This window comes from Pan troglodytes, chromosome 1 (genome assembly GCF_028858775.2).
Source record: "Pan troglodytes isolate AG18354 chromosome 1, NHGRI_mPanTro3-v2.0_pri, whole genome shotgun sequence".
Taxonomy (NCBI): domain Eukaryota; kingdom Metazoa; phylum Chordata; class Mammalia; order Primates; family Hominidae; genus Pan; species Pan troglodytes.
Genome location: NC_072398.2, coordinates 120,269,192 through 120,294,312, shown reverse-complemented (window position 1 = coordinate 120,294,312; position 25,121 = coordinate 120,269,192). Strand labels below are relative to the sequence as shown.

Below are 25,121 nucleotides of genomic sequence, written 5' to 3'. Positions count from 1 at the left end.
AGAGAGAGAATCCCTTAGTTTAGGAGAAAGTGAGGGAAGAGAACAAGATTCTCTGCCTGGTAATCCAGGGAATTCTCCCCGATTTTATCCAAGACCATCAAAGTAGTACTTCTATGAGTCCATAAGAACCACAGTATTACTGAGCTCGAGGTGCCCCTAAAGCAGATACAGCTTAGATTACAACACTCAAGTCCTTTTGAATATCTGAAAAGCCTTCCCAAAAAGGACAAGTACAAACAAGCCCAGACAGTGAAGACAACAATAAATACCTAACTCTTCTATGCTCGGACACTAAAGGACATCTATTAGAATCAACACCATCCAGGAAAACATGACCTCACCAAAAAAACTAAAGAAGGCAGCAGGGGCCAATCCTGGGGAAACAGGGATATGCAAGCTTTCAGACAGAATTCAAAATAACTGTTTTCAGGAAACACAAATTCAGGGTAACACAGAGGAGGAATTAGGAATTCTATCAGATAAATTTAATGAAGAGATTAAAATAATTAAAAAGAATCAAATTCTGGAGCTGAAAAATGCAATTGGCATATTAAAGAATGCTTCAGAATCTTTTAGTAGCAGAACTGATCAGGAAGAAGAAAGAATTAGTGAGCTTGAAGACAGGCTATTTGAAAATACAGTCAGAGGAGATTTAAAAAAAGAATAAAAAACAAGGAAGCATGTCTGCAGGATCTAGAAAATAACCTCAGAAGGGCAAATTTAAGAGTTATTGGCCTTAAAGAGGAGGTAGAGAAAGAGATAGAAGTAGAAAGTTTATTCAAGGGGATAATATCAGAGAATTCCCCAAACCTAGAGAAAGATATCAATATCCAAGTATAAGAAGATTATAGAGCACCAAGCTGACTTAATCCAAAGAAGACTACCTCAAGGCATTTAATAAGCAGACTCCCAAAGATCAAGGACAAAGAAAGGACTCCAAAAGCAGCAAGAGAAAAGAAACAAATAACATACAATGGAGCTCCAATATATCTGGTAGCAGACTTTTCGGTGGAAACCTTACAGGCCAAGAGAGAGTGGCATGACATATTTAAAGTGCTGAAGGAGAAAAATCTACCCTAGAATAGTATAACCAGCAAAAATATCCTTCAAAAATGAAGGCAAAATAAAGACTTTCCCAGACAAACAAAAGCTGAGGGATTTCATCAACACCAGTTCTGTCCTACAAGAAATGCTAAAGGGAGTACTTCAAACAGAAAGAAAGGGATGTTAATGAGCAATAAGTAATCATATGAAGATACAAAGCTCACTGGTAATAGTAAGTACACAAAAAGACAGAGAATATTATAACACTGTAACTGTGGTGTATAAACTACTTTTATCCTAAGTAGGAAGACTAAATAATGAAACAAATCAAAAATAATAACTACAATAACTTTTAAGACATAGACAGTACAATAAGATATAAGTAAAAACAAAAAGTTAAAGAGCAGAAGGATGAAGTTAAGGCATAGAGGTTTTATTAGTTTTCTTTTTGCTTTTTTTAAATGCAGAGAGTGTTAAGTTGTTATCAGGTTAAAATAATGGGATATAAGATAGTATTTGCAAGTCTCATGCAAAAACATATGATGGATACACAAGGAATAAAAAGCAAGAAACTAAATCATATCATCAGAGAAAAATCTTCACTAAAGGAAGACAAGAAAGAAAGAAGGAAGAGAAGACCACAAAACAACTAGATAAAATGTAAACATTTACAGATAAACTGTAAGAATTAATAAGAGATTTTGGCAATGTTATTGGGTATAAAATCAATATACTAAAGCCAACTGTATTTCTACTTACCAGAAACATAAAATAAAAAAGAGACAACAGACATGGTGGCTCATGCCTATAATGCCAGCACTTTGAGAGGTTGAAGCAGAGGATTGCTTGAGGCCAGGCATTTGAAACCAGCCTAGTCAACATAGCGAGACCCCATATCTACCAAAGAAAAATTAAAAGCCAAACATGGTGGCTCATGCCTGTAGTCCCAGCTCTTCAGGAAGGTGAGGCAGGAAGATCACTTGAGCCCAGAAGTTCAAGGCTGCAGTGAGCCATGATTATACCACTGCACTCCAGCCTGGGTGACAGGGTGAGATCCTGTCTCAAAAGAGAGAGAGAGAACATTTATGATTGCATCAAAAAAATAAATAAATAAACCTGAAAAAGATGTACAAGACCTTTACACAGAAAATATTCTAATTTGATTGGAATTCTAAAGAAGAGAGCTATATCCTGAAGATGTATACCCACAGGAAACTATCATACTCACTAATAGGAAGACTCAATATTTTATATATGTCCATTCTTTCCAAATTGGGCTATAGATTCAATGCAGTCTCAAAAAAAAATCCCAACAAACTTTTTTAATGGAACTTGAACAAGCTGATTCTAAAATTTACATGTAAATACAAAAGGTCAAAACAACTGGGATGCTCTTGAAGAAAAAACACCAAGTTGGAGAACTTACTTTAAAAATATTGATACATATTTTAAGGTTATTACAATAGTATGGAAATTATAATAGTTTATGTTGTTTCAGGGACAGGTTAAACAGACCAGTAGAATATATTAGAGTTCTTAAAGAGGCCCCATGCTGAGAAGTACAAAAGAACTCTCAGCATATAACAACTCAGTCCAAACCCCTGCACTAAGAGACCTGACCATACTCTAGCATGGCTTCTAGCAGCCTAAGGTCATGTCTTGAAAAATAGCCAAATCCCCCTTTTGAGCTTTAAGAAAGCTCAAAAATGATGGGATAATTTCCTGTTTGTTCCAGCCAAAACCTGGTGAAGGTAAGTAGATCCCTGAACCTCCTCTTAAAACATTGACTTTAGAAGGCTTGCAATTATATATTTTTTGCTACCCTTTGAGATGTAAATGTTCTACCAGAATTTTCTTCTCAGAGATTTTAGAAATGCAAACATTAAGGGAGATAACTAACTGTCAGTCTCTGTGGGAGGATAAGGACTTAATTTTGGTGGGCATCTTGCTCCAACTTCCACCACTGCCTCCTGTGATTAAGATTTGAGCCAGGCGCAGTGGCTCACGCCTGTAATCCCAGCACTTTGGGAGGCCGAGGTCAGGAGTTCAAGACCAGCCTGGCCAAGATGGTGAAACCCCCTCTCCACTAAAAATACAAAAAAAAATTAGCTGGGCTTGGTGGTACACACCTGTAATTCCAGCTACTCAGGCGGCTGAAGCAGAGAATTGCTTGAATCCGGGATGCAGAGGTTGCAGTGAGCCGAGATTGCACCACGGCACTCCAGCCTGGGTGACAGAGTGAAACTCCATCTCACACACACACAAAAAAGTTTTGAGAAGTTTTTTTCTTTTCCAGTTAAGTGCCAATTAGTAAACCCAGATGGCCTACTCACACACACCAACCCACTTTAACATCCTTCAGCACCTTACTATTAGCATACTCTAGATGTTAAAAAAATCTCTTGCCTTTTGTTTCAACAGAGTTGAACTCAGATGACATGTGGTTCTCTCCCCTACTGCAATAGTTATTACTGAATACAATTTGCCTTTACTGCTTTAACTAGTGCCCAACTTGTTTATATTTCAAAATGCTAATATGTTTGATTTATATCACGGTGACCTTTCAGAGAGATGATAAAAGAAGGGTCTTTTCAACAAATGTTCCTGGGAAAACAGAAATTCTATATAAAAAGAATAAGTTTTGATTCCTATCTCACATCACAGCAATTTGTAAATCAATTTCAAGTGAATTAAATATTTAGATGTAAAAGACAAATATAGAAAGCTTTGGGGAGTCTGGGCATGATGGTGAAGAATATAAAAGCAAAAAGCCCCATTCAAAAGACAATAACTTTAAAGATTAAAAGAACATCAGCCTACACAGGTGAGAAAGTGCGAGTGCAATAACTCCAGCAACTCTGAAAGCAAGAGTGTCTTCATACCTCCAAATGATCACACTAGCTCCCCAGCCATGGTTCTCAACCAGACTGAAATGACTGAAATAACATAGAATTCAGAATCTCAATGTCAAGGAAGCTCATTGAGATACAGAAGGTTGAAACTCAATCCACAGAAAACAGTAAAATGGTTCAAGAGTTGAGAGAGGACATATTCATTTTAAGAGAGAACCAAACTGAACTTCTGAAATGAAAAATTAGCACAGGAACTTCATAATGTAATTGGAAGCATTAATATCAGAATAGACCAAGCTAAGGAAAGAATCTCAGAACTCAAAGAATCTCAGAACTCAAAGACCATTCTTTTGAATCAATACAAGCAGATAAAAATAAAAAAAAATTTTAAGAAAATGAACAAAACCTCTAAGAAATATGAAATTATGTAAAAGAGACCCAACTCATTGGATTCTTGAAAGAGATTGAGAGAGAGCAAGTAACTTTGGAAACATATTTAAGGATATTGTCCACGAAAATTTTCCCAACATCTCTAGAGACGTCAACGCACAAGTTCAGGAAATTCAGAGAACCCCTGTAAGATATTATGCAAGATGACCATCCCCAAGCCACATTGTCATCAGATTCTCCAAAGTCAATGTGAAAGAAAAAATCTTAAAGGCAGCTAGAGAGAAGGGGCAGGTCATGTACATGGGCTAACAGTGGACCTCTTAGCAGAAACCTTACAGGCCAGAAAAGGTTGGGGGCCTATATTCAGCATCATTAAAGAAAAAAAAAAAATCCAACCAAGAACTTCGTATCTAGCCAAACTAAGCTTCATAAGCAAATGAGAAATAAAATCCATTTCAGGAAAGCAAATGTTAAGAAAATTTGTTACCACCAGACCTGCCTTACAAGAGGTCCTTAAGGGAGGGCTAAACATGGAAATGAAAGCCTAATACCTGTCACCACAAAAACACACTTAAATACATAGAGCTTACTGCCATTATAAAGGAACTATACAATCAAGTCTACATAACAACCAGCCAACAACGTAATGGCAGAATAAAATTCTCACATATTAATATTAACTTTGAATGTAAATGGGCTAAACACCCCACTTAAAAGACACAGAGTGGCAAGTTGAATAAAGAAGCAAGACCCAACTCTATACTGTCCTCAAGAGAGTCATCTCACATGCAATGACACATATAGGCTCAAAGTAAAGGGATGGAGAAAGATCTATCAAGCAAACAGAAAACAAAAAAGGGCAGGGGTAGCTTTTTTTTTTTTTTTTTTTTTTTTTTTTGAGACGGAGTTTCGCTCTTGTTGCCCAGGCTGGAGTGCAGTGGCGCGATCTCGGCTTACCGCAACCTCCGCCTCCCGAGTTCAAGTGATTCTTCTGCCTCAGTCTCCGAGTAGCTGGGATTACAGGCATGCATCACCACGCCTGGCTAATTTTTGTATTTTTAATAGTGACGGGGTTTCTCCATGTTGGTCAGGCTGGTCTCGAACTCCTGACCTCAGGTGATCCACCCACCTCTGCCTCCCAAAGTGCTGGGATTACAGGTGTGAGCCACTGCGCCCAGCTGGGGTAGCTATTCTTATATCAGACAAAACAGACTTTAAACCAACAACAATCAAAAAGGACATTATATAATGATAAAGGGTTCAATTCAACAAGAAGACTTAACTATCCTAAATATACATGCACCCAACATTGGAGCATCTAGATTCATTAAGCACGCTCTTAGAGACCTACCAAGAGACTTAGATAACCACACAATATTAGTGGGAGACTTCAGCACTCCACTGACAGTTTCACAGATCATCAACGCAGAAAACTAAGAGAGATATCTAGAATCTAAACTTGACACTTGAAAAAAACAGACCTAACAGACATCGACAGAATGCTCCACCTGAAAACAGAATATTCATTCTTCTCATCTACACATGGCACATATTCTGAGATCAACCACACATTCGGTCTTAAAGCAATTCTCAAAAAAAAAAAAAAATCCCTGGGGCGGACACAGTGGCTCACGCATGTAATCCCAGCACTTTGGGAGGCTAAGGTGGGTGGATCACCTGAGGTCAGGAGTTCAAGACCAGGCTGGCCAACATGGTGAAACCCCGTCTCTACTAAAAATACAAAACAGTTAGCTGGGCATGGCAGCACAGGCTTGTAATCCCAGCTACTTGGGAGGCTGAGGCAGGAGAATCGCTTGAACCCAGGAGGCAGAGGTTGGAGTGAGCTGAGATCGTGCCATTGCACTCCAGCCTGGGCAACAGAGTGAGACTCTGTCTCAAAAAAAACAAAACAAAACAAAACAAACCTGAAAATCATACCAACCATGCTCTCTAAGACCACAGTGCAATAAAAATAGAAATAAATACCAAGACGATTTCTCAAAACCACATAATTACATGAAAATTAAACAACCTGCTCCTGATGACTTTTGGGGTAAAGAATCAAATTAAGGCAAAAATTGAAAAAGTTCTTTGAAATGAATGAAAACAAAAATACAACATACCAGAATATCTGGGACACAGCTAAAGTAGTGTTAAGGAGAAATTTTATAGTGTTAAATATCTACATCAAGATGTTAGAAAGGTCTCAAATTAACAGCCTAAGATCACACCTAGAGAAACTGAAAAATAAGAACAAACCAACTCCAAAACTAGCAAAAGGAAAGCAATAACCAAAATCAGAGCTGAGGTAAATGAAATTGAGATGTGAAAATTCACACAAAATATCAATGAAGGCAAGAGTTGGTCCACCAAAAGAATAAACAGGAACAGTAGCTCACTATAGATTAATAAATGAGAATAAGAAGATACAAATAAACACAATAAGAAATGATAAAGTTTACGCTACCCTCAACCCCCCAGGGAAAAAATAACCTGGCGACTATTATGAACAGTTCTATGCACACAAACTGGAAAACCTAGAAGAAATGGATGAATTCTTAGAAGCATACAACCTCCCAAGACTGAAGTAGGAAGAAACTGAAATCCTGAACAGATCAATTAATGAGTTTCAAAATTTAATGAGTTATTTTTTTAAAATCCCTATCAACCAGAAAAAGCCCTGGACCAGAAAGATTCACAGCTGAATTCTTCCAGATATATAAAGGAGAGGTGGTACCAATTCTACTAAAATTACTCAAAAATATTGAGGAGGAGGGGCTTTTTCCTAACTCATTCTACAAGGCCAGCATCATTCTCATACTAAAACCTGGCAAAGATAAAAAGAAAAAAGAAAACTTAAGGCCAATATACCTGATGAACACAAACACAAAATCCTCAACAAAATACGAGCAAATTGAATCCAGCAGCAAATCAAAAAGGTAATCTACCAAACAATCAAGTGGGCTTTATCCCTGGGATAAAAGGTTTGCTTCAACATATATGAATCAGTAAATGTGATTCGTCGCATAAACAGAACTAAAAACAAAAACCACATGATCATCTCAAGAAATGCAGAAAAGGCTTTTGATAAAAATTAACACCCCTTCATATTAAAAGCCCTCAAAAACTAGGCAATGAGGGAATGTACCTTAAAATATTAAGAGCTATCTATGACAAACCCACAGCCAATATCATACTAATGGGCAAAAACTGGAAGCATTCCCCTTGAGAACCAGCACAAGACAAGGATGCCCACTCTTACCACTCCTATTCAGCATAGTACTGGAATTCCATCCAGAGCAATCAGGCAAGAGAAAGAAATAAAAGACACCCAACTGGAAAAGAACAAGTCAAACTATCTCTCTTCATAGACAATATAATTCTATACCTAGAAAAATTCATAGTCTCTGCCCAAAGGCTCCTAGAATTGGTAAACAAGTAAAGTTTTAGGATACAAAACCAATGTAAAAAAATCAGTAGCATTTCTTTTTTTTCTTTCTTTCCTTTACTTATTTATTTTTTTTTAGACCGAGTCTGGCTCTGTCGCCCAGACTGGAGTGCAGTGGCATGATCTTGGCTCATTGTATCCTCCACCTACTGGGTTCAAGCGATTCTCATGCTTCAGCCTCCCAAGTAGTTGGGATTACAGGCATGCACCACCACATGTGGCTACTTTTTGTATTTTTAGTAGAGATGGGGTTTCACCATGTTGGCCAAGCTGGTCTAAAACTCCTGACCTCAGGTGATCCACTTGCCTCAGCCTCCCGAAGGGCTGGGATTACATGTGTGAGCCACTGCACCCGGCCAGTAGCATTTCAATACCCCAATGATGTCCAAGCTGAGAGCCAAATCAGGAATGTAATCCCATTCATGATAGCCACAAAAATAATAAAATATTTAGGAATTCAGCTAACCACAGAGGTGAAAGATTTCTACAAAAAGAATTACAAAACACTGCTGAAAGAAATCAGAGACCACACAAACCAATGCAAAAAACATTCCATGCTCGTAGATAGGAACAATCAATATTGTTAAAATGGCCATACTGCCCAAAGCAATTTGTAGATTAGTGCTATTTCTATCAAACTACCAATGTCATTTTTCACAGAATTAGAAAATACTATTCTAAAATTCACATGGATCTAGAAAAGAGCCCAAATAGTCAAAGCAATCATAAGCAAAAAGAACAAAGCTGGAGGCATCACACAATCTGACTTAAAACTATACTGCAACACTATAGTAATCAAAACAGTATGATACTGGTACAAACACAGACACACAGACTAATGGAACAGAATAGAGAATCCAGAAATAAAGCAACACATCTACAACCATCTGATTTTTGACAATAACAAGCAATGGGGAAAGGACTCCCTATTAAACAAATGGTGCTGGAATAACTGGCTAGCCATATACACAAGACTGAAACTGGACCTCTTTCTTTCACCATATACAATAATCAAATCAAGATAAATTAAAGACTTAAATGTGAGATGTAAAACTATAATTAAAACCCTAGAAGAAAATCTGGGACACACCATTCTAGACATAGGTCTTGGCAAAGATTTCATGATAAAGTCCCCAGAAGCAACTGAAACAAAACCAAAAATAGACAATTGGGACCTAATTAAACTAAAGTACCTGTGCACAGCAAGAGAAACGATCAATCTACAGAATGAGAGAAAACATTTGCAAACTATACATCTGACAAAATTTATTATTCAGAATTTATAAGGAACTTAAATTAACAAGGAGAAAACAACCCCATTAAAAATGGACAAAGTATATGGTCAGACACTTCTCAAAAGAAGGCATACATGTGGCCAACAACCATATGAAAAATGCTCAACATCACTTATCATTAGAGAAATGCAAATCAAAAAAGATACCATCTCACACCAGTCAGAATGGCTATTACTAAAACGTCAAAAAACAACAGATGTTGGTGAAGTTGTAGAGAAAAGGGAACACTTAGACACTGCTGGTGAGAATGTACATTAGTTTAGCCACTGTGGAAAGCAGTTTACAGACTTCTCAAAATACTTAACACAGAAGTACCCTTCGACCCAGCAATCCTATTACTGGGTATATACCCAAAATAATATAAATTGTTCTACCAAAAAGACACACACACTTGTATGTTCATTGCAGCACTATTCACAATAGCAAAGACATGGAATCAACCTGGATGCCCATCAACAGTGGACTAGATAAAGAAAATGTGGTACTTATACACTATGGAATACAACACAACCATAAAAAAGAACAACATTATGTCCTTTGCAGTGACATGGATGCTTCTGGAGTCCATTATCCTAAGCAGACTTGCTTAGGATAATGCAGAAACAGAAATAAAATATTGCATGTTCTCACTTCTTTTATGGGAGCTAATCATTAAGTACACATGGACACAGAGAGGAACAACAGACACCGTGGTTACTTGAGGGTGAAGGGTTACTTGAAGGAAGGTGAGGATCAAAAAAATGCCTAATGAGTACTATGCTTACTCCCTGGGTGACAAAATTGTTTGTACATCAAATCCCAGCAACACACAATTTACCCATGTAACAAACCTGCGCATGTATCCCCTGAACCTAAAATAAAAGTTGAAAAAGAAAAAAAGGGACAACTCCTACAAATAAATGAGAAAAAGACAGATAATCCAAAAGGAAAAGTGGCAAAAGGCATGAAGAAAAGGAAAATCTAAAATAAAGAAAAGAAAAGGAAATCTAAATAGCTAATAAATATGTAAAACTGATTAAACTCATCAGCCACTGGGATAATGCAAACAAAAACCACAATAAAATACTGATTAGATTGGGAGGCTGAGGTGGGTGGATCATCTGAGGTCAGGAGCTTGAGACCAGCCTGACCAACGTGGTGAAACCCCGTCTCTACAAAAATCGTAAAATTAGCTGGGTGTGGTGGCAGGCGCCTGTAATCCCAGTTACTCAGAAGGCTGAGGCAGGAGAATCACTTGAACCCAGGAGGCAGAGGTTGCAGTGAGTCGAGATCACACCATTGCACTCCAGCCTGGGTGACACAGCCAGAATCCGTCTCAAAAAAAATACTGATCAGATTAGAAAAATAATTAAAAGATCAGATATATAAATAATACATATCTTACCAAGGATATGGAGCCTCAGGAAACCTGATTAACTGCTGGTGGAAATGTTTCATGGTACAACAATGTTTCACAACAGTATGTCATTACATAGTAGAATTGAAGATATGACCCAACAATTCCATTCCTAAGTATATACTCAACATAAATGCATGTTTATGTGCACCAAAAGAAAGTATAAGAATGTCAGTAGCAGCATTATTTTTAACTACCCGTGACTAGAAATCATCCACATTATCATAAACTTACAATGGGCAAATAAATTACGGTACAGCCACACAAGGAATTATAGTACATAGTAAAAATAAGCTACAAATATTTCTAACAACATAGATGAATCCTACAAATAAAATATTAAACAATAAAAAGGCTATAAAATAAATTTACGGCCGTGCGCGGTGGCTCAAGCCTGTAATCCCAGCACTTTGGGAGGCCGAGGCAGGCGGATCACGAAGTCAGGAGATCGAGACCATCCTGGCTAACACGGTGAAACCCCATCTCTACTAAAAATAGAAAAAAAAATTAGCCGGGCGCGGAGGCAGGCGCCTGTAGTCCCAGCTATTCGGGAGGCTGAGGCAGGAGAATGGGGTGAACCCGGGAGGCGGAGCTTGCAGTGAGCCGAGATCGCGCCACTGCACTCCAGCCTGGGCCACAGAGCGAGACTCCGTCTCAAAAAATAAATAAATAAATAAATAAATAAATAAATAAATTTACTTACTATGTTCAAAAATGTACAAAACCGTATTATTTAGGGATACCCTCACCAACAGCAAAAGCACAAAGTAAAGGAAGAAAGTCACTATCATAAAGTCAGAACAGTGACTATCCATGGAGGAGGAGAACAAGTGGTGATTGTGAAGGAATATGCAGGAAACTCTTGGGATGCCAGTAATGTTTCATTCTTGATCCGGGTGTTGTACACAAGGCCAGTGTTTCTTTTATCACTACTTGTTCAAATGCTATTTATGTCTTATTCATTTTTTAGATATTATGTCACACAAGGGTAAAAATTTAAAAAACAATAAAAGCTGTGAAAACAAAAAGACAAACTAACTTTTAAAAAGCAACAGATTGTCAACTGTCTTCTCAACAGCTAGTAGTAGATGGCTGATTGACAACAGCACATCTTTGATGACTGTTGCCTATCTTTGATGTGGTAGGAGAAAATAAATGTCAGTGTAACATTTTACACGTAGTGGAAAATATCTTTTAGCATGTATGTGAAATGTAGACCTTCAAAAAAACAAAAACTGAATGTGTTTATCAAGAGCAGGTAAAGGAATTTCCTTTACTCACTAAAAGAAATTCTAAAATATGTACTTTAGGCAGAAAGTGATTCCAGATGAAAAGTCTGAAACCAGAAAAAAATGAAGAGCCTGGTAAAATGATAAATATATAAATAATCTAAATATATTTTGACTTTATAAACAATGATAATAATATCTTGCAAAGTTAAGAGTATTGTAGACACAGGAAAGGTGGCAAATGAAGTTAAAGTGCTAAAATGTAATTTCATTGCTGGAAAGAAGACGAATATATTGATTAATTTTAGACTTGTAGGGTCGAATAACACATTACATCAACTAACATTAAATATGCGTGGTTACATGAACTAATCAGTAAATGCAGAGAAACAACATATAAAACTCAAAAATGATAAAAAGTAAAACCTAATTCGGTCAAAGTAATATAAAATGATACCAAAAAAGAAATATTGAAAAGATTGGAAAATAGAAAGCAATAAAAATAAGAAGAGTCAACACTAACATCTTAGTAATTATAAGTAATGTAAATATTCTAAATGTACAAATAAAAAAGACAAAACTTGCCCCAAACTGTCTGTTTAAAAAATAAATTCCAATATATGCTGTTTATAAGAGATAGCTCTAAAACATAAAGATACTGAAATTGAAAGTGAATAGTTGGAAAAATATGTCTTGCAGGCACTAACCAAATAAAAGCCAATGAAGCTGTATTAGATAGACCTCAAGGCAAACAGCATTTATAGAAATAAAGAGGGTCACTTTATAACGAGAAAACTGTCAACTCATAAGGAAAAAAATAAAACTTCAAATTTGTAAACTCCTGCTGTGACTTTGTCCAATTTGTCTAAACTAAATTATGTTTCCTGCTTAGGGTGTGCCACAAGACATATTTTCACATGAGATTTGGAGGATGATAGTGAAACTGCAGTCATGTTTTTTTACACTAGCGAGTTCAGGGCAGAGCCACCATATTTGCTGACTCACCTTGTGGGTGTGGGCAGCAGCCAGTCTAGCAATTGTTTCCCCTTCTCCTGGATCCTCCTTCAGGTTCTCCTACTCCTGAGCCAGAGTTATGTTTAGCATCAGGACAAAGTTTCTCCTGCAGGACACCTACATTATCCATTATTGGAGCAGTGAGGACTGACAGGGGCTCGTGTGTCCTCACAGATTCCAACTTACATTAGTTGGTTCCTACTTGTTGCCACTCTCTCCCAATTTCCATCCATCTTTCCTTCCCAATTGCTTACCCTGCAGACTTCCAGCTCTAACATCAGACGGGAAGACAATGTCTTTTCAGAGATTGTTTAACCAGCTCCCAAAATTGTGTAAGTAAAATTTATGTAACAAGTTATGTGTGTATTTGTATATTCAAGTGCACGTGAAACATCTGCAGAAACTGACCACAATTAGGGGCATAGGGTAATTTGTACCACAATCTCTGTCTTCAACTCATTTATTTAAAATATTTACTCAAAGTTTATGATATGCCAGGAATTTGGGCGCTTGACATATATCAATGCACATAACAAAAATCCCTGCCCTTAAGGAGCTTATTTTTTTTTGTTTTTTTTGTTTTGTTTTGTTTTGTTTTTGGAGAGAGGTCAACATAAAAAAATAGCTGTAGTAAACAGTTAAACTCTATAGTATGTTATAAAGTTATATGTGCTATGGAAAAAAATTAGATCAGCTAAGGGGTAATATAGGTAAGGGACTGGGATTAGTTTGAGATCTATAACTTGCAAAGAACAATATGAGAGAGGAAAATTATAGCACCATCTTATTCATAACATACAAATCCTAAACAAAATCCTAACAGAATTTGTCCAGCAACATATAAATGGTGTTTTATGCTCAAATAATTTTGTCTCAGAAATTAAATACATTAGTTTTAAAAATCATTAAATGTGATTTAATTCATTGATAGATTAAATATGTAAGATTATCTTAATATATCAAAATGCATTGAATGAAATTTAAAATTAAAAACTTTTAACAAAATTACTTTAAAAATTGGCTTTCTTAAATTTATAAAAGGTATCTAAAAACACCTACCTCCCCTCCACTACACAAACATAAATACACACACATACAAAACCAAAAGAAATCCTAAACTCTGCAACAAACACCTTGCTTAATGATAAGGTGCCGAACATTCCCTTTGAGACTGATGTCAAGATAAGATTGTGTGCTGTCACTAATACTCAGCACTGTCCTGAAGATCAGGACTGTGTAGTAAGACAGGAACAAAAAATAAGAATGGAAAGGGAGAAATAATATTGTTATTACTCATAGATGATAATGATTTTATTTTATAGTCAATCCATTATTACTAATAGACAAAACATTTAAAAATGTATCATAGTTGATAAAGATATATCAAATCCAAAGATTAATTAAACGTTATGTATAAATGACAAAGAATTATAAAATGAAAGAAAAAAACTCAGGAGATTTAGTTTTCTGATAATTGTGATGAGGTTATTTGGATATACTATCTCACTGAAAATAATAGAAATGAGGGATAAAATATTTGTAAAATCACCTTAGAAGAATGGACAACTTGAAGAGACAGTGAGAAAACTCCAAGGCCAATTTTATGAGAAAGACAGGCAAAACATCAGCACCCAAAAGTGTATTGAGCATTTAGAGACCTCACACACTTGGGCTTTGGTTCAGAGTCTTCATGGCACAGAAGTCAGAGGAAGAACTTCCCCAGGCAAGGAGTCTTACAGGAGATCTTCTCCACACATTACACTGGACACTAAAGAACTACACACTCAGATTAAGAGCCAACCAGAAGAAAAACCACTCCCTCCACCCAGTTGGAAGGAGTTTCTCTGCCAGGAAACAGAGCATAATATTTAGGGAATACAAAACTGGACATAAGAAGTGGGAGCCACGGCCTGGCCCTCCAGTTTACACCTGAGTTAGACATAGCTTAGGTCAGCCAAGAAATCGCTGGCTATACATTTACTTTGAGGTGGTTTCTTATGAGTGGTACCTACAAGTACCTGACAAAGTAAATGGCACAACATAGTGAAACTAGAAAACCAAAGTCAATGGGAAAAATCCTTAAAACATCTGTGATGGTTAATACTGAGTGTCAACTTGATTGGATTGAAGGATGCAAAGTATTGTTCCTGGGTGTGTCTGTGAGGGTGTTGCCAAAGGAGATTAACATTTGAGTCACTGGGCTGGGGAAGGCAGACCCACCTTTAATCTGGTGGGCACAATCTAATCAGCTGCCAGCGAATATAAAGCCGGCAGAAAAACTCGAAAACGTGTGACTGGCCTAGTCTTCCAGCCTGCATCTTTCTCCTGTGCTGGATGCTTCCTGCCCTCAAACATCGGACTCCTAGTTCTTCAGTTTTGAAGTTTGGACTAACTCTCTTGCTCCTCAAGCTTGCAGACAGCCTATTGTGGGACCTTATGATCGTGTAAGTTAATACTTATTAAACTCCCCTTTATATCTATCTATCTATCCTATTAGTTCCGTCCCTCTAGGGAACCCTAACTAATACAACCTCCAAACAAAAAAAAGATTATCTTCCAAAAAGTGGTAAATTGGCTAAACTTTTCTGGAGGCTAAAATCAGTAGTATGATAACTTCAAAGCTAAAGAAAAATAACTGCCAAATTAGAATTCTATGCTCAATGAAAATGTCTTTCAAAATGAAAATAATAAAAAGAGAATTAGAAGGCAAGCCACAGACTAGGAGAAAATATTTGCAGGCACATCTGACAAAGGGTCGTTATCCAAAATAACCCAAGAACTCTTAAAACTGAACAATAAGAAAATGAGCCACCTAATTAAAACATAGGCAAAAGATGTGAACAGGCATCTCATCAAAGAAGATATACAGATGACAAATAAACATATAAAAAGATGTTCAACATCATATGTCATTAGGAAATTGCAAACTAAGACAATGAGATATAATACATATCTATTAGAATGGCCCAAATCCAAAATGCAGACACCATCAAATGCTTGGAGGATGTGAAACAACCAGAAGTCTCTCATTCACTAGTGGCTGGTGGTAATAAAAAAGTACACCCACTTTGGAATATAGTCTTGCAAAACTGAGCATGCTCTTACTGCATGATCCAGCAATCATGCTCTCTTTGGTGTTTACCCAAAAGAATTGAAAACTTATGTTCATACAGAAACCTGCATATAGATGTTTATAACAACTTTATTAATAATTGCCAAAACTTGAGAGCAACTAAGACATACTTCAGTAGATGAATGGACAAACTGTGGTAAATCCAGACAATAGAATATTATTCAATGCGAAAAAAAATTACCAAGCTACAAAAAGACATGAAGGAACCCTAAATGCATATTACTAAGTGAAATAAGCCAATCTGAAGGCTACCTAATGTATGATTCCAGCTATAAGACATTCTGGAAAAGGCAAAACAATGGTGACAATAAAAGGATCAGTAGTTACCAGGGGTTAGTGGGGAGGGAGAAATAAATAGGCAGAGCACAGAGGATTTTTTATGGCAGTGAAATTATTTCTTATAATACTACAATGGTAGATACGTGTCATTATAACATTTGTCAAAACCCATAAAACGTACAACACCAAAAGTGAATCTTAAACTCTGGACTTTGGGGTGATAACGATGTGTTAGTGCAAATTCATTGATTGTAACAAATACACCACTATGATGGGGGCTGTCGATAGTGGAAGAAGCTGTACATGCGGTGGGGAAAAGGCATATATAGAAAATTTGTACTTTCCACTCCATTTTGCTGTGAACCTAAAACTGCTCTAATAAATAAAGTGTATTAATTTAAAAGGTTGAAGTGAAATAAAAACAATTTGAGACAAGTGGGAGAATTTATGAACAGCAAAATCTATTTAGAAGAAATTCTAAAAGATATACTTCAGGCAAATGGAAAGTGGTCCTAGGGAGAATGTCTAAGATACAAGAATAAATGAAGAGAGGGAAAAAAGTGGGCAAGTATAAATGAACATGACTTTCTAAAACCAGAATAATGTTTATGAAGTTTAAAATGTACTTAAAAGGTCTACTCAAATTCCCAGACAATAACATTTGAATTGTGAGGTGTGTATATGAAGTTAAAGTGTTCTAAAAGCTTTGTATCATCTGGTAGGTGAGTAAAGGTTTTAATTAAGTTAAGAATTTGGTAGTTAAGTGTTCATGTTTTCAATGCTTGGGTTACCAGTGAAAGTACAGAAATAGTATGAATAACTTCTAAACTAATAGAAAAAAAATGAAATGATTAAAAAGGAAAACATATTCAGTCAAAAAATATCAAGAAAGGACTTTTCTGTTGGGACTAATAAACAATAAAAAATAAAATGGAAATGTGAATCCAAATATTTCAATGGAAACACCAAATGTAAAACAATTAAAGGTCCAACTTTTTAAAAAATCATAAAATTGAATAAAAACAAAATTTAACTAATGCAACAAAAAAGCTTTATTAAAATCAGGCAAAATAATAGTTTAAGGAAAATAACATTATTATAAGTGAAAGACCACTTCAAGTCACCAAAATAATAGCAATTTAAAAAATTTTATATGTCAAATTATATAGTCTCAAAATTTATAAAGGCGATGACTGACAGAACCATAGAGAGAAATAGACAAGTAGATAATTATAGTGGGATATGTCTAGCAAACTTTTTTTCAGTGATAGTGCTATGGTTTAGACGTGCCTCCTAAAGTTCATGTGTTAGAAACTTAAGACTCAAGACAACAGTGATGAGAGGTGGTACCTTTTTTAAAAAAAGCTTTTATTTTAGTTTCAGGGGTATATGTGAAGGTTTGGTATACAAACTTGTGTTATGAGGGTTTGTTGTACAGATTATGTCATCACCCAGGTGTTAAACCCAGTACTCAATATTATCTTTTCTGCTCCTCTCCCTCCTCCCACCCTACAACCTTATGTAGACCTCAGTGTCTGTTGTTCCTTTCTTTATGTTTATGAGTTGTCATCATTTAGCTCCCACTTATAAGTGAGAACATGTGGTATTTGGTTTTGAGTTCCTGTGTTAGTTTGCTAAGGAAAAGGATAAACCTCCTGCTCTATCCATGTCCCGGCAAAAAATATGATCTTGTTCTTTTTTATGGCTGCATAGTATTCTATGATGTATATGTAGAGAGGTAGTACCTTTAAGAGATGATTAGGATTTGAGGGTTCTGCCCTCATGAATTGATTAATGCCATTATTGGGGAAGTGAAATCATTATTGTGGGAGTGGATTCGTTACAAAGGATGAGTTCAGCCTTCTTCCCTCTCTCATATCATGTGCCTTCTGCAATGTTATGATGCAGCAAGAAGGCCCTCACCACATGTTGGGGCTTTGATCCTGGACTTCCCAGCCTCCAGAACTGTGGGGAAATAAATTTCTGTTTTTAGAAATTACCTAGTTTCAGATATTCTGTTATAGCAGCATAAAACAAAAACAGGTAAATAGAATTAGTAGATGTAAAAAAAAAATCAGTAAAGAAAGAGAAGATTTAGGAAACGTGATTAATAAAATTGTCCTAACAAACCCATATATATAAAGTTATCCGTCCAATATGAATAATACAAACTGTTTTCAAATAAACACACATTGTAGTTGTTTTCTATTGCTACTGTAACAAATTACCACAAACTTAATGGCTTAAAACAACACAGATTTGTTCTCTCATAGTTCTGGATATCAGATGCCCAGAATGAGTTTTAAAAGGTTAAAGTCAAAGTCTCAGCATTTCTGTTCATTCTGCATGCATTAATGGAGAATCTATTCTTTGCCTCTTCAGCTTCTAGAGGCTATGGCATTTCTTGGGTCTTGGCCACATCACTCCAGACTCTGCTTCCATCGTAACATTGCCTTATCTCCTCCATAGTCAAAGCTGTCCTTCTCTTCCTCTTGTGATTACATTGGACCCACCTGGATAATCCAGGATAACTTCCACACCTCAAGAACTCTAACTTGGCCAGGTAGGGTGGCTCACACCTGTAATACCAGCACTTTGGGAGGCTGAGGCGGGCGGATTGTCTGAGGTCAGGAATTCCAGACCAGCTAACAGGGTGAAACCCCATCTCTACTAAAAATATAAAAATTAGCCGGGTGTGGTGGTGCACACCTGTAGCCCCAGCTACTCTGGAGGCTGAGGCAGGAGAATCTCTTCAACCCGGGAGGCGGAGGTTGCAGTGAGCCGAGATCGCACCACTGCACTCCAGCCTGCGAGACACAGCAAGATTCCATCTCAAAAACAACAACAACAAAACTCTAACTTACCATATCAACAAAGTTTCTTTTACCATGTAAGAAAAAATATTCATAGGTTGCAGGTATTTGGACATCAACATCTTTGGGGAAGGGGCATTATTAGTCTACCACATAAATGAACATTTACCAAATTTTATCATGTGCAAGGGTCATAAATCGAGTCTCAAAAAAATAAAAAGATAAAAATCACATGAAAATTTTTTATCATGATGCAATTTTGGTAGAAATCAATAACAAAAAGAATCAGAAAATCTTTATATATTTGAAAAATAAGAAATACACTCCTAAGTAGCCATGAATTAAAGAAATAAACAATGGCAATTAGAAAATGTTTAAACTAAAACTCAGAGAAAATACCATTGAGAGATAGTGGCCAAAAATTTTTCAGAACAGATAAAATGTAGGAGATGCAGTTAAACAAGTGCCAGAGTGACATTTGTTTTCTAAATTCATATATTAGAAGAGAAAAAAGAGTGAATATTAAAGAGCTGAGCATTCACCTTAGGAAGTAAAAACAGAATGTCAAAAATAATCTGTAAGAAGTAGAACAAAATAAACATTAACATTCATACAGGAATTAAAGATATGTAATAACATGTAGAAGATAGGATCAATAAAACTCGAAACAGGTTCTTTCAAAAATTTAGCAAAAATGAAACCTTCTGGTAAGATTGTTGTAGATAAAAAGGAAAAGTCACGTTACAAATACAAAGAATGAAAAGGAGATATCACTAGAGATTCTAGAGACATTAAACAGATATAAAAGTATTGTGAATAACTTTATGACAATACATTAAAAGTTAGTTGAACTGGAAAAATTCCTAGGAATTTAATTTACCAAAAATATTTCAAGCAGAAAACATGACTAGTCCGATAGCCATTTACAAAATTGGATCAATAATAAAAAATATTACCATAAAGAAAATCTAGTCCCAAATGGTTTCACTGGTGAATTCTACAAAATATTAAAAAAGAAATTATTGTAATGTTTCTCAAAAAACTCCAGATTAAAAAAAGAGAATACTCCCCAGGCTTATGTATTAGTCTGTTTTCATACTGCTATAAAGGAAAGAAGTTTAATTGACTCACAGTTCCACATGGTGGGAAGGCCTCAGGAAATTTACAATCATGGCAGAGGGCAAAGAGGAAGCAAGGTGCCTTCTTCACAAGGTGGCATGAAGAAGGGCCAAGTGAAGGGGATAGAGCCCCTTATAAAACCATCAGATCTTGTGAGAACTCACTGTCGTGAGAACTCACTATCATGAGAACAACATGGGGGAAACCGCCCCCATGATTCAATTACCTCCACCTTGTCTCTCCTTTGACATGTGACAATTATGGGGATTATGGGGATTGCAATTCAAAATGAGATTTGGGTGGGGATACAAAGCCTAACCATATCAGCTTAATACCAAAACTTAAAAAGAACATTATGATAAAGAAAAATTATAGCCATTCTCACTCATGAACATAGATGCAAAAATTATAAACAAAATATTAGCAGCATTTATCCTAGAAAAATGGATAAAAGATTATGATCAAGTTAAGTTTATTTTAGGAATGCATTAGAAAACTAACATAATTCATCATATTAATCAAATAAAAGAGAAAAACATATGATCATCTCAACAGATGTCCAGAAAGTATTTCACATAATTTTAACATTCACTAATTATTAAAACAAACACCTTTTAATGAACTAGTAGTATAAGGAAACTTTAAAAATCTACAATGATGATTAATTTTATGTATCAACTTGGCTAGGTTACAGTACACAGATATTTGGTAAAACAACATTCTTGATGTTTATGTGAAGGTTTTTATAAATGGGATTAACATTTAACTCAGTAGTTTTGGGTAAAGCAGATTTCCCTCTATAATGTGGGTGAGCTTCATCCAATCAGTTGAAGGCCTTAAGAAAAACAAACAAACAAACAAACTGACCTTCCTCAAAGAGGGAATTCTGCCATCAGACTGCCTTTGGACTCAAATTGCAACTCTTTCCTCAGGTCAGTCTCCAACCTGTCAGCCTACTCTGCAGATCTTGGGCATGCCAGCCTCCACAGTCACATAAACCAATTTCTTAAAATCTTTCTCTCTCTCTCTCTTCACACGCGCATACACATACACATACACACTCTATTGGTTCTGTTTTTCTGTAGAACCCGGACCAATACACAGTAAAAGAGAGTATTTACAAAAAAAATACAACAAACATCATTCTTCATGGGGAAATGTTGAAAAATTTCTCTCTCATATTGAGAAGGAAATAATAATTTAGTATCATACTAGAGATTCTACAGCAAGAGAATAAGACAAAAAAAGAGATAAGATAAAAGGATGAGAAAGGGATAAACAAAACCATCATTCGTTACATATAATATGTAATTGTATATGTAGAAAATCCAAAACATCTGCAGGTAAACCAATCTGTTAGAATTGGTCTATCCAATTTAATCTAATGAGATGAATTATCTAGAATGAGAGAGTTTAGCAAGGTTATTGGGTACATAGTCAATATACAAATGTAAATTATATTTTGATATGCTAACAATAATCAGGTAGAAAACAAAATTGAAGCCAGATATTATAAAAATACTTTAATCAAGCAAATAAAAGAATAAATCTAATAACAAATGTGTAAGAATTCTATGGAGAAAACCACAAAATTTTACTGAGAGAAATTAAGATAGACCCAAATAAATAGATAAATATGATGGATGGAAAAGATTGGTAAAAATGTCATTTTCACCCAAAATTGATTTATAGTTTTAAATATCATCATAATCAAAAGCACAATATTGTGTATGTGTAAGACAACAATTCTAAAATTTATATGGAAATTCAAAGAACTGGAAATAGCCAATATATCCTTGGTGAAGTATAAGGTAAAAGACTTGATCTATCAAATATAAAGACATAATGAGGCTAGGGTAATCATGACAACACAATATTGGCACAAGGATAGTTAGGCTAAGGGAATAGAAGATAAAAAGCCCTAATGTCTATCAACAATAAAATGGAAATGGTGGTATATTCATACAATAATATATCACATGGCAACGGAAAGAAACTGATGGATGAATCTAGAATATTGAATGAAAAATTACACATTAATATATATATTATATTTATACTAAGCACTTTTAGAGTTATATATTACACTTCACACTAAAAATATTTTAATTACTGTTTTTAATATATCAAAAGATTAAGAAACTAAAAATAAATCTCCAAAAAGTTGTACAAGACCTTTTAAAGAAAATATTAGAGTTTAAAGTAAAACTTAGAAAGACATTACAAAAGACTTAAATAAATGAAGAAATGTACCATGCTTAGAGATTGCATCTCTCAACATTTTATATGTATCAATTACCTCCGCATTAATCTATTGTTTCCATTCAACCCCAATACATAGCCAACAGATGGCATTATGGAATTTGACAAGATAATTCTACAATTTGTATAAAAGTACAAAGGATCAAGAATGTCAAGATACTTCTGCGGAAAAAGAATAAATAGGGTATCTGCCAAGATTTATGTTAAAGCTATTGTAATTAAGACATAAGTGTGCACTGAGAAATAGATATACCAATGGAACCTAAGAGAAAGACTAGAAAATAAACCCAGACATATATGGACACTTGCCATATAATAAATTTGGTATTACAGATCAGTTGAGAAAAGGTAGACTTTTCAATTAAGAATGTTGGGACAATGGTTATCCATATGGAAAGAAATGAAACTGGACTCTTCATTCACACTATACATGTAAAATCAGTATGAGGTGAATTAAAGACCAGTCTGTTTGAAAGGCGAAATTCTAAAAACTCTTAGAAGAAATTATGTGATAATTTCTTTGTAAATTCAGAATAGTGTATAGTTACGTTTCAATCAGAGGAGCAGAATCACTAAAATGTGGAGTATGTGTGTGAATCTGTATGTGTGTGTAAAGTAATTTGCTCCAGGGATCTGAACTTCTTGCCTCCTTGTGAGGAGCTATTGTCTTTCCTCCTGATCCTAGAACTTGGAGTCCATAATATAAGAAGTCAGGAATTAAAAAAAGATAAATGTAGTGTGAGCGAGCAAGAACACGCTGGAACACAGAGGAATAACCTGAAGCTCATGAGGACCTATTGAAACCTATGTTGGTTCTTAGTGTCTCTGACATTAATGGTATGGGTGGCCTCCAGTAGCCAGAAGTCTTTGTTACAGAGCTAAACACAATTACCTGGGCAAGGAGTAAGAGAAGCTGAAGAAAGATCCAGGGGATGATGGAGTAGTTTCAGATGTGGCCACTGCTTCATGCCAATGAGATGAGTCAGTAGATCAGAGACAATACGGGTCAGCTACAAAATGGCTGCTGCTTCACTTTTGCCTTCCAGGTTTTCCACAGTAATGTCTCTTGCAGTCCACCCTAACTAGAAATCTACAAAAAAGTGAATTCTGGGAAATGTAGTTCACCCTAGCCAGGCTGACATATTACAAAACCATCAGAGGTAGAAATAGTTTTCTTAAAAAACACATAATAAGCAGCTGTTATAGTACATATTTTAAAAATTTTATTTAAAAAGAAATGTGAGTATCTTTTCTGAGTTCTTGAATACTTGAAAATATCTTTTCCTTCATCTTATACATCATTCAAGAAGTGCATGTGTAGAAAATCCTTGATCTACATGTTTTCCCTCTGAACTCTGTAAAAGTGCTGTTTTCCCTCAGTATTATTAAAACAAAAGTAAAAATTCCTGGCAGTTTTTGGCTATCTTTTAAGTAACACTAGTTTTGGCGCGGTAGGTCTGAATAGTTTTTGTATTCATTCTTTGTCTTTATAACCTAACCCTTTTGTTACAAGTGTCTAGATATACTGATATTATCAGTAGCTATCCAGTAATTTGTCCCCTTGCTTTCTTACCAATAAAAATACAATTTTGTTTGTTGAATAGTAATGTTCCTAGCCTTCATTGCAATTAGAGGTGGCTATGTAACACAGTTTTGGCCAGTGATCCAATGACACATGAAAAGAGGTTTTGCTTTTCTAACATATTTCTTCCTTTATCACTTCCTTCTTCCTGCTCTTGAAACTAGAATGAGACATTGGAGGTGAAGCAGCCTTCATGTGACTATTTATACCTTCTGCATTTATGTTCAGTGGTAATTCATCAGTGAACAAAACAGTCAAATGTCTCTCCCTTTGTGTATCTTAAACTCTAGTGTGTATCAACAAACAATAATAGAATTAAATAAGTAAACTATTTAGAATATGAACAATGATAAGCGCTGTAGGAAAAAATGTTAGAATACGAGATTCTAAGAAGCTAGTGAGTGTAATATTAAACAAAGTGGTGGGGACAGGGAGCAGGCCATGCAGCTAGCTAGAAGAGGAACTTTCCAGAGAGTGAGGGGGAAAAAATCAATGCAAAGACTGGGAATATGCCTACTATATTTAACAACCAGCAAGCAGCTAGTTTACTGAAGTTCAGTGGTGACAGAGGACTAGTAGGTGAGGTTAGAGAGGACAGACAGATGGGGAAAATTAATGTAGGGCTTTTAGGTCATTGTGTAGAATTTGCCATCTACTTTGAGTGAGATAAAACATCACTAGAGAGTTCTGAACAGGAGAGTGACTTGCTGTGATTTATATTTTTAAGACTTTGTTTTAAACCTTTTTATTTTCATCGAATTTTATACCTACATAAAAATTGCAAACGTAATACAGAGCTTCCTTATATCCCTCACTGTACTTTCCCTAACGTAAACACCCAACATCAAAACAAGAAATTGTTTATGGCTGCATAGTATTCCATGGTGTATACATACCACATTTGCTTTATCCAGTCTGTCATTGATGGGCATTTAGATTGCTTCCATGTCCTTGCTATTGTGAATAGTGCTACAATGAACATACATATGCATGTGTCTTTATGATAGAATGATTTCTATTCCTTTGGGTATATACCCAGTAATGGGATTGCTGGGTCAAATGGTAATTCGGTTTTGGCTCTTTGAGGAATCACCATACTGCTTTCCATAAGGATTGAACTACCTTACACTTTCACCAACAGTGTATAAGCATTGCCTTTTCTCCACAACCTCACCAGCATCTGTTATTTTTTGACTTTTGAATAATAGTCATTCTGACTGATGTAAGATGGTATCTCATTGTGGTTTTGATTTGCATTTCTCTAC

General features: G+C 35.7%; 1 long non-coding RNA gene across 1 annotated transcript in view; it reads right to left on the bottom strand.

The window, feature by feature from the left end:
* Positions 1 to 23,356, bottom strand: part of LOC129144205 (uncharacterized) — a 50,770-nt gene extending 27,414 nt beyond the window's left edge. The window contains exon 1 of the long non-coding RNA XR_008548398.2: positions 23,167 to 23,356. This is a non-coding gene — a long non-coding RNA (uncharacterized LOC129144205). The remainder of the gene's footprint in view (positions 1 to 23,166) is intronic.
* Positions 23,357 to 25,121: the final 1,765 nt, after the last annotated feature.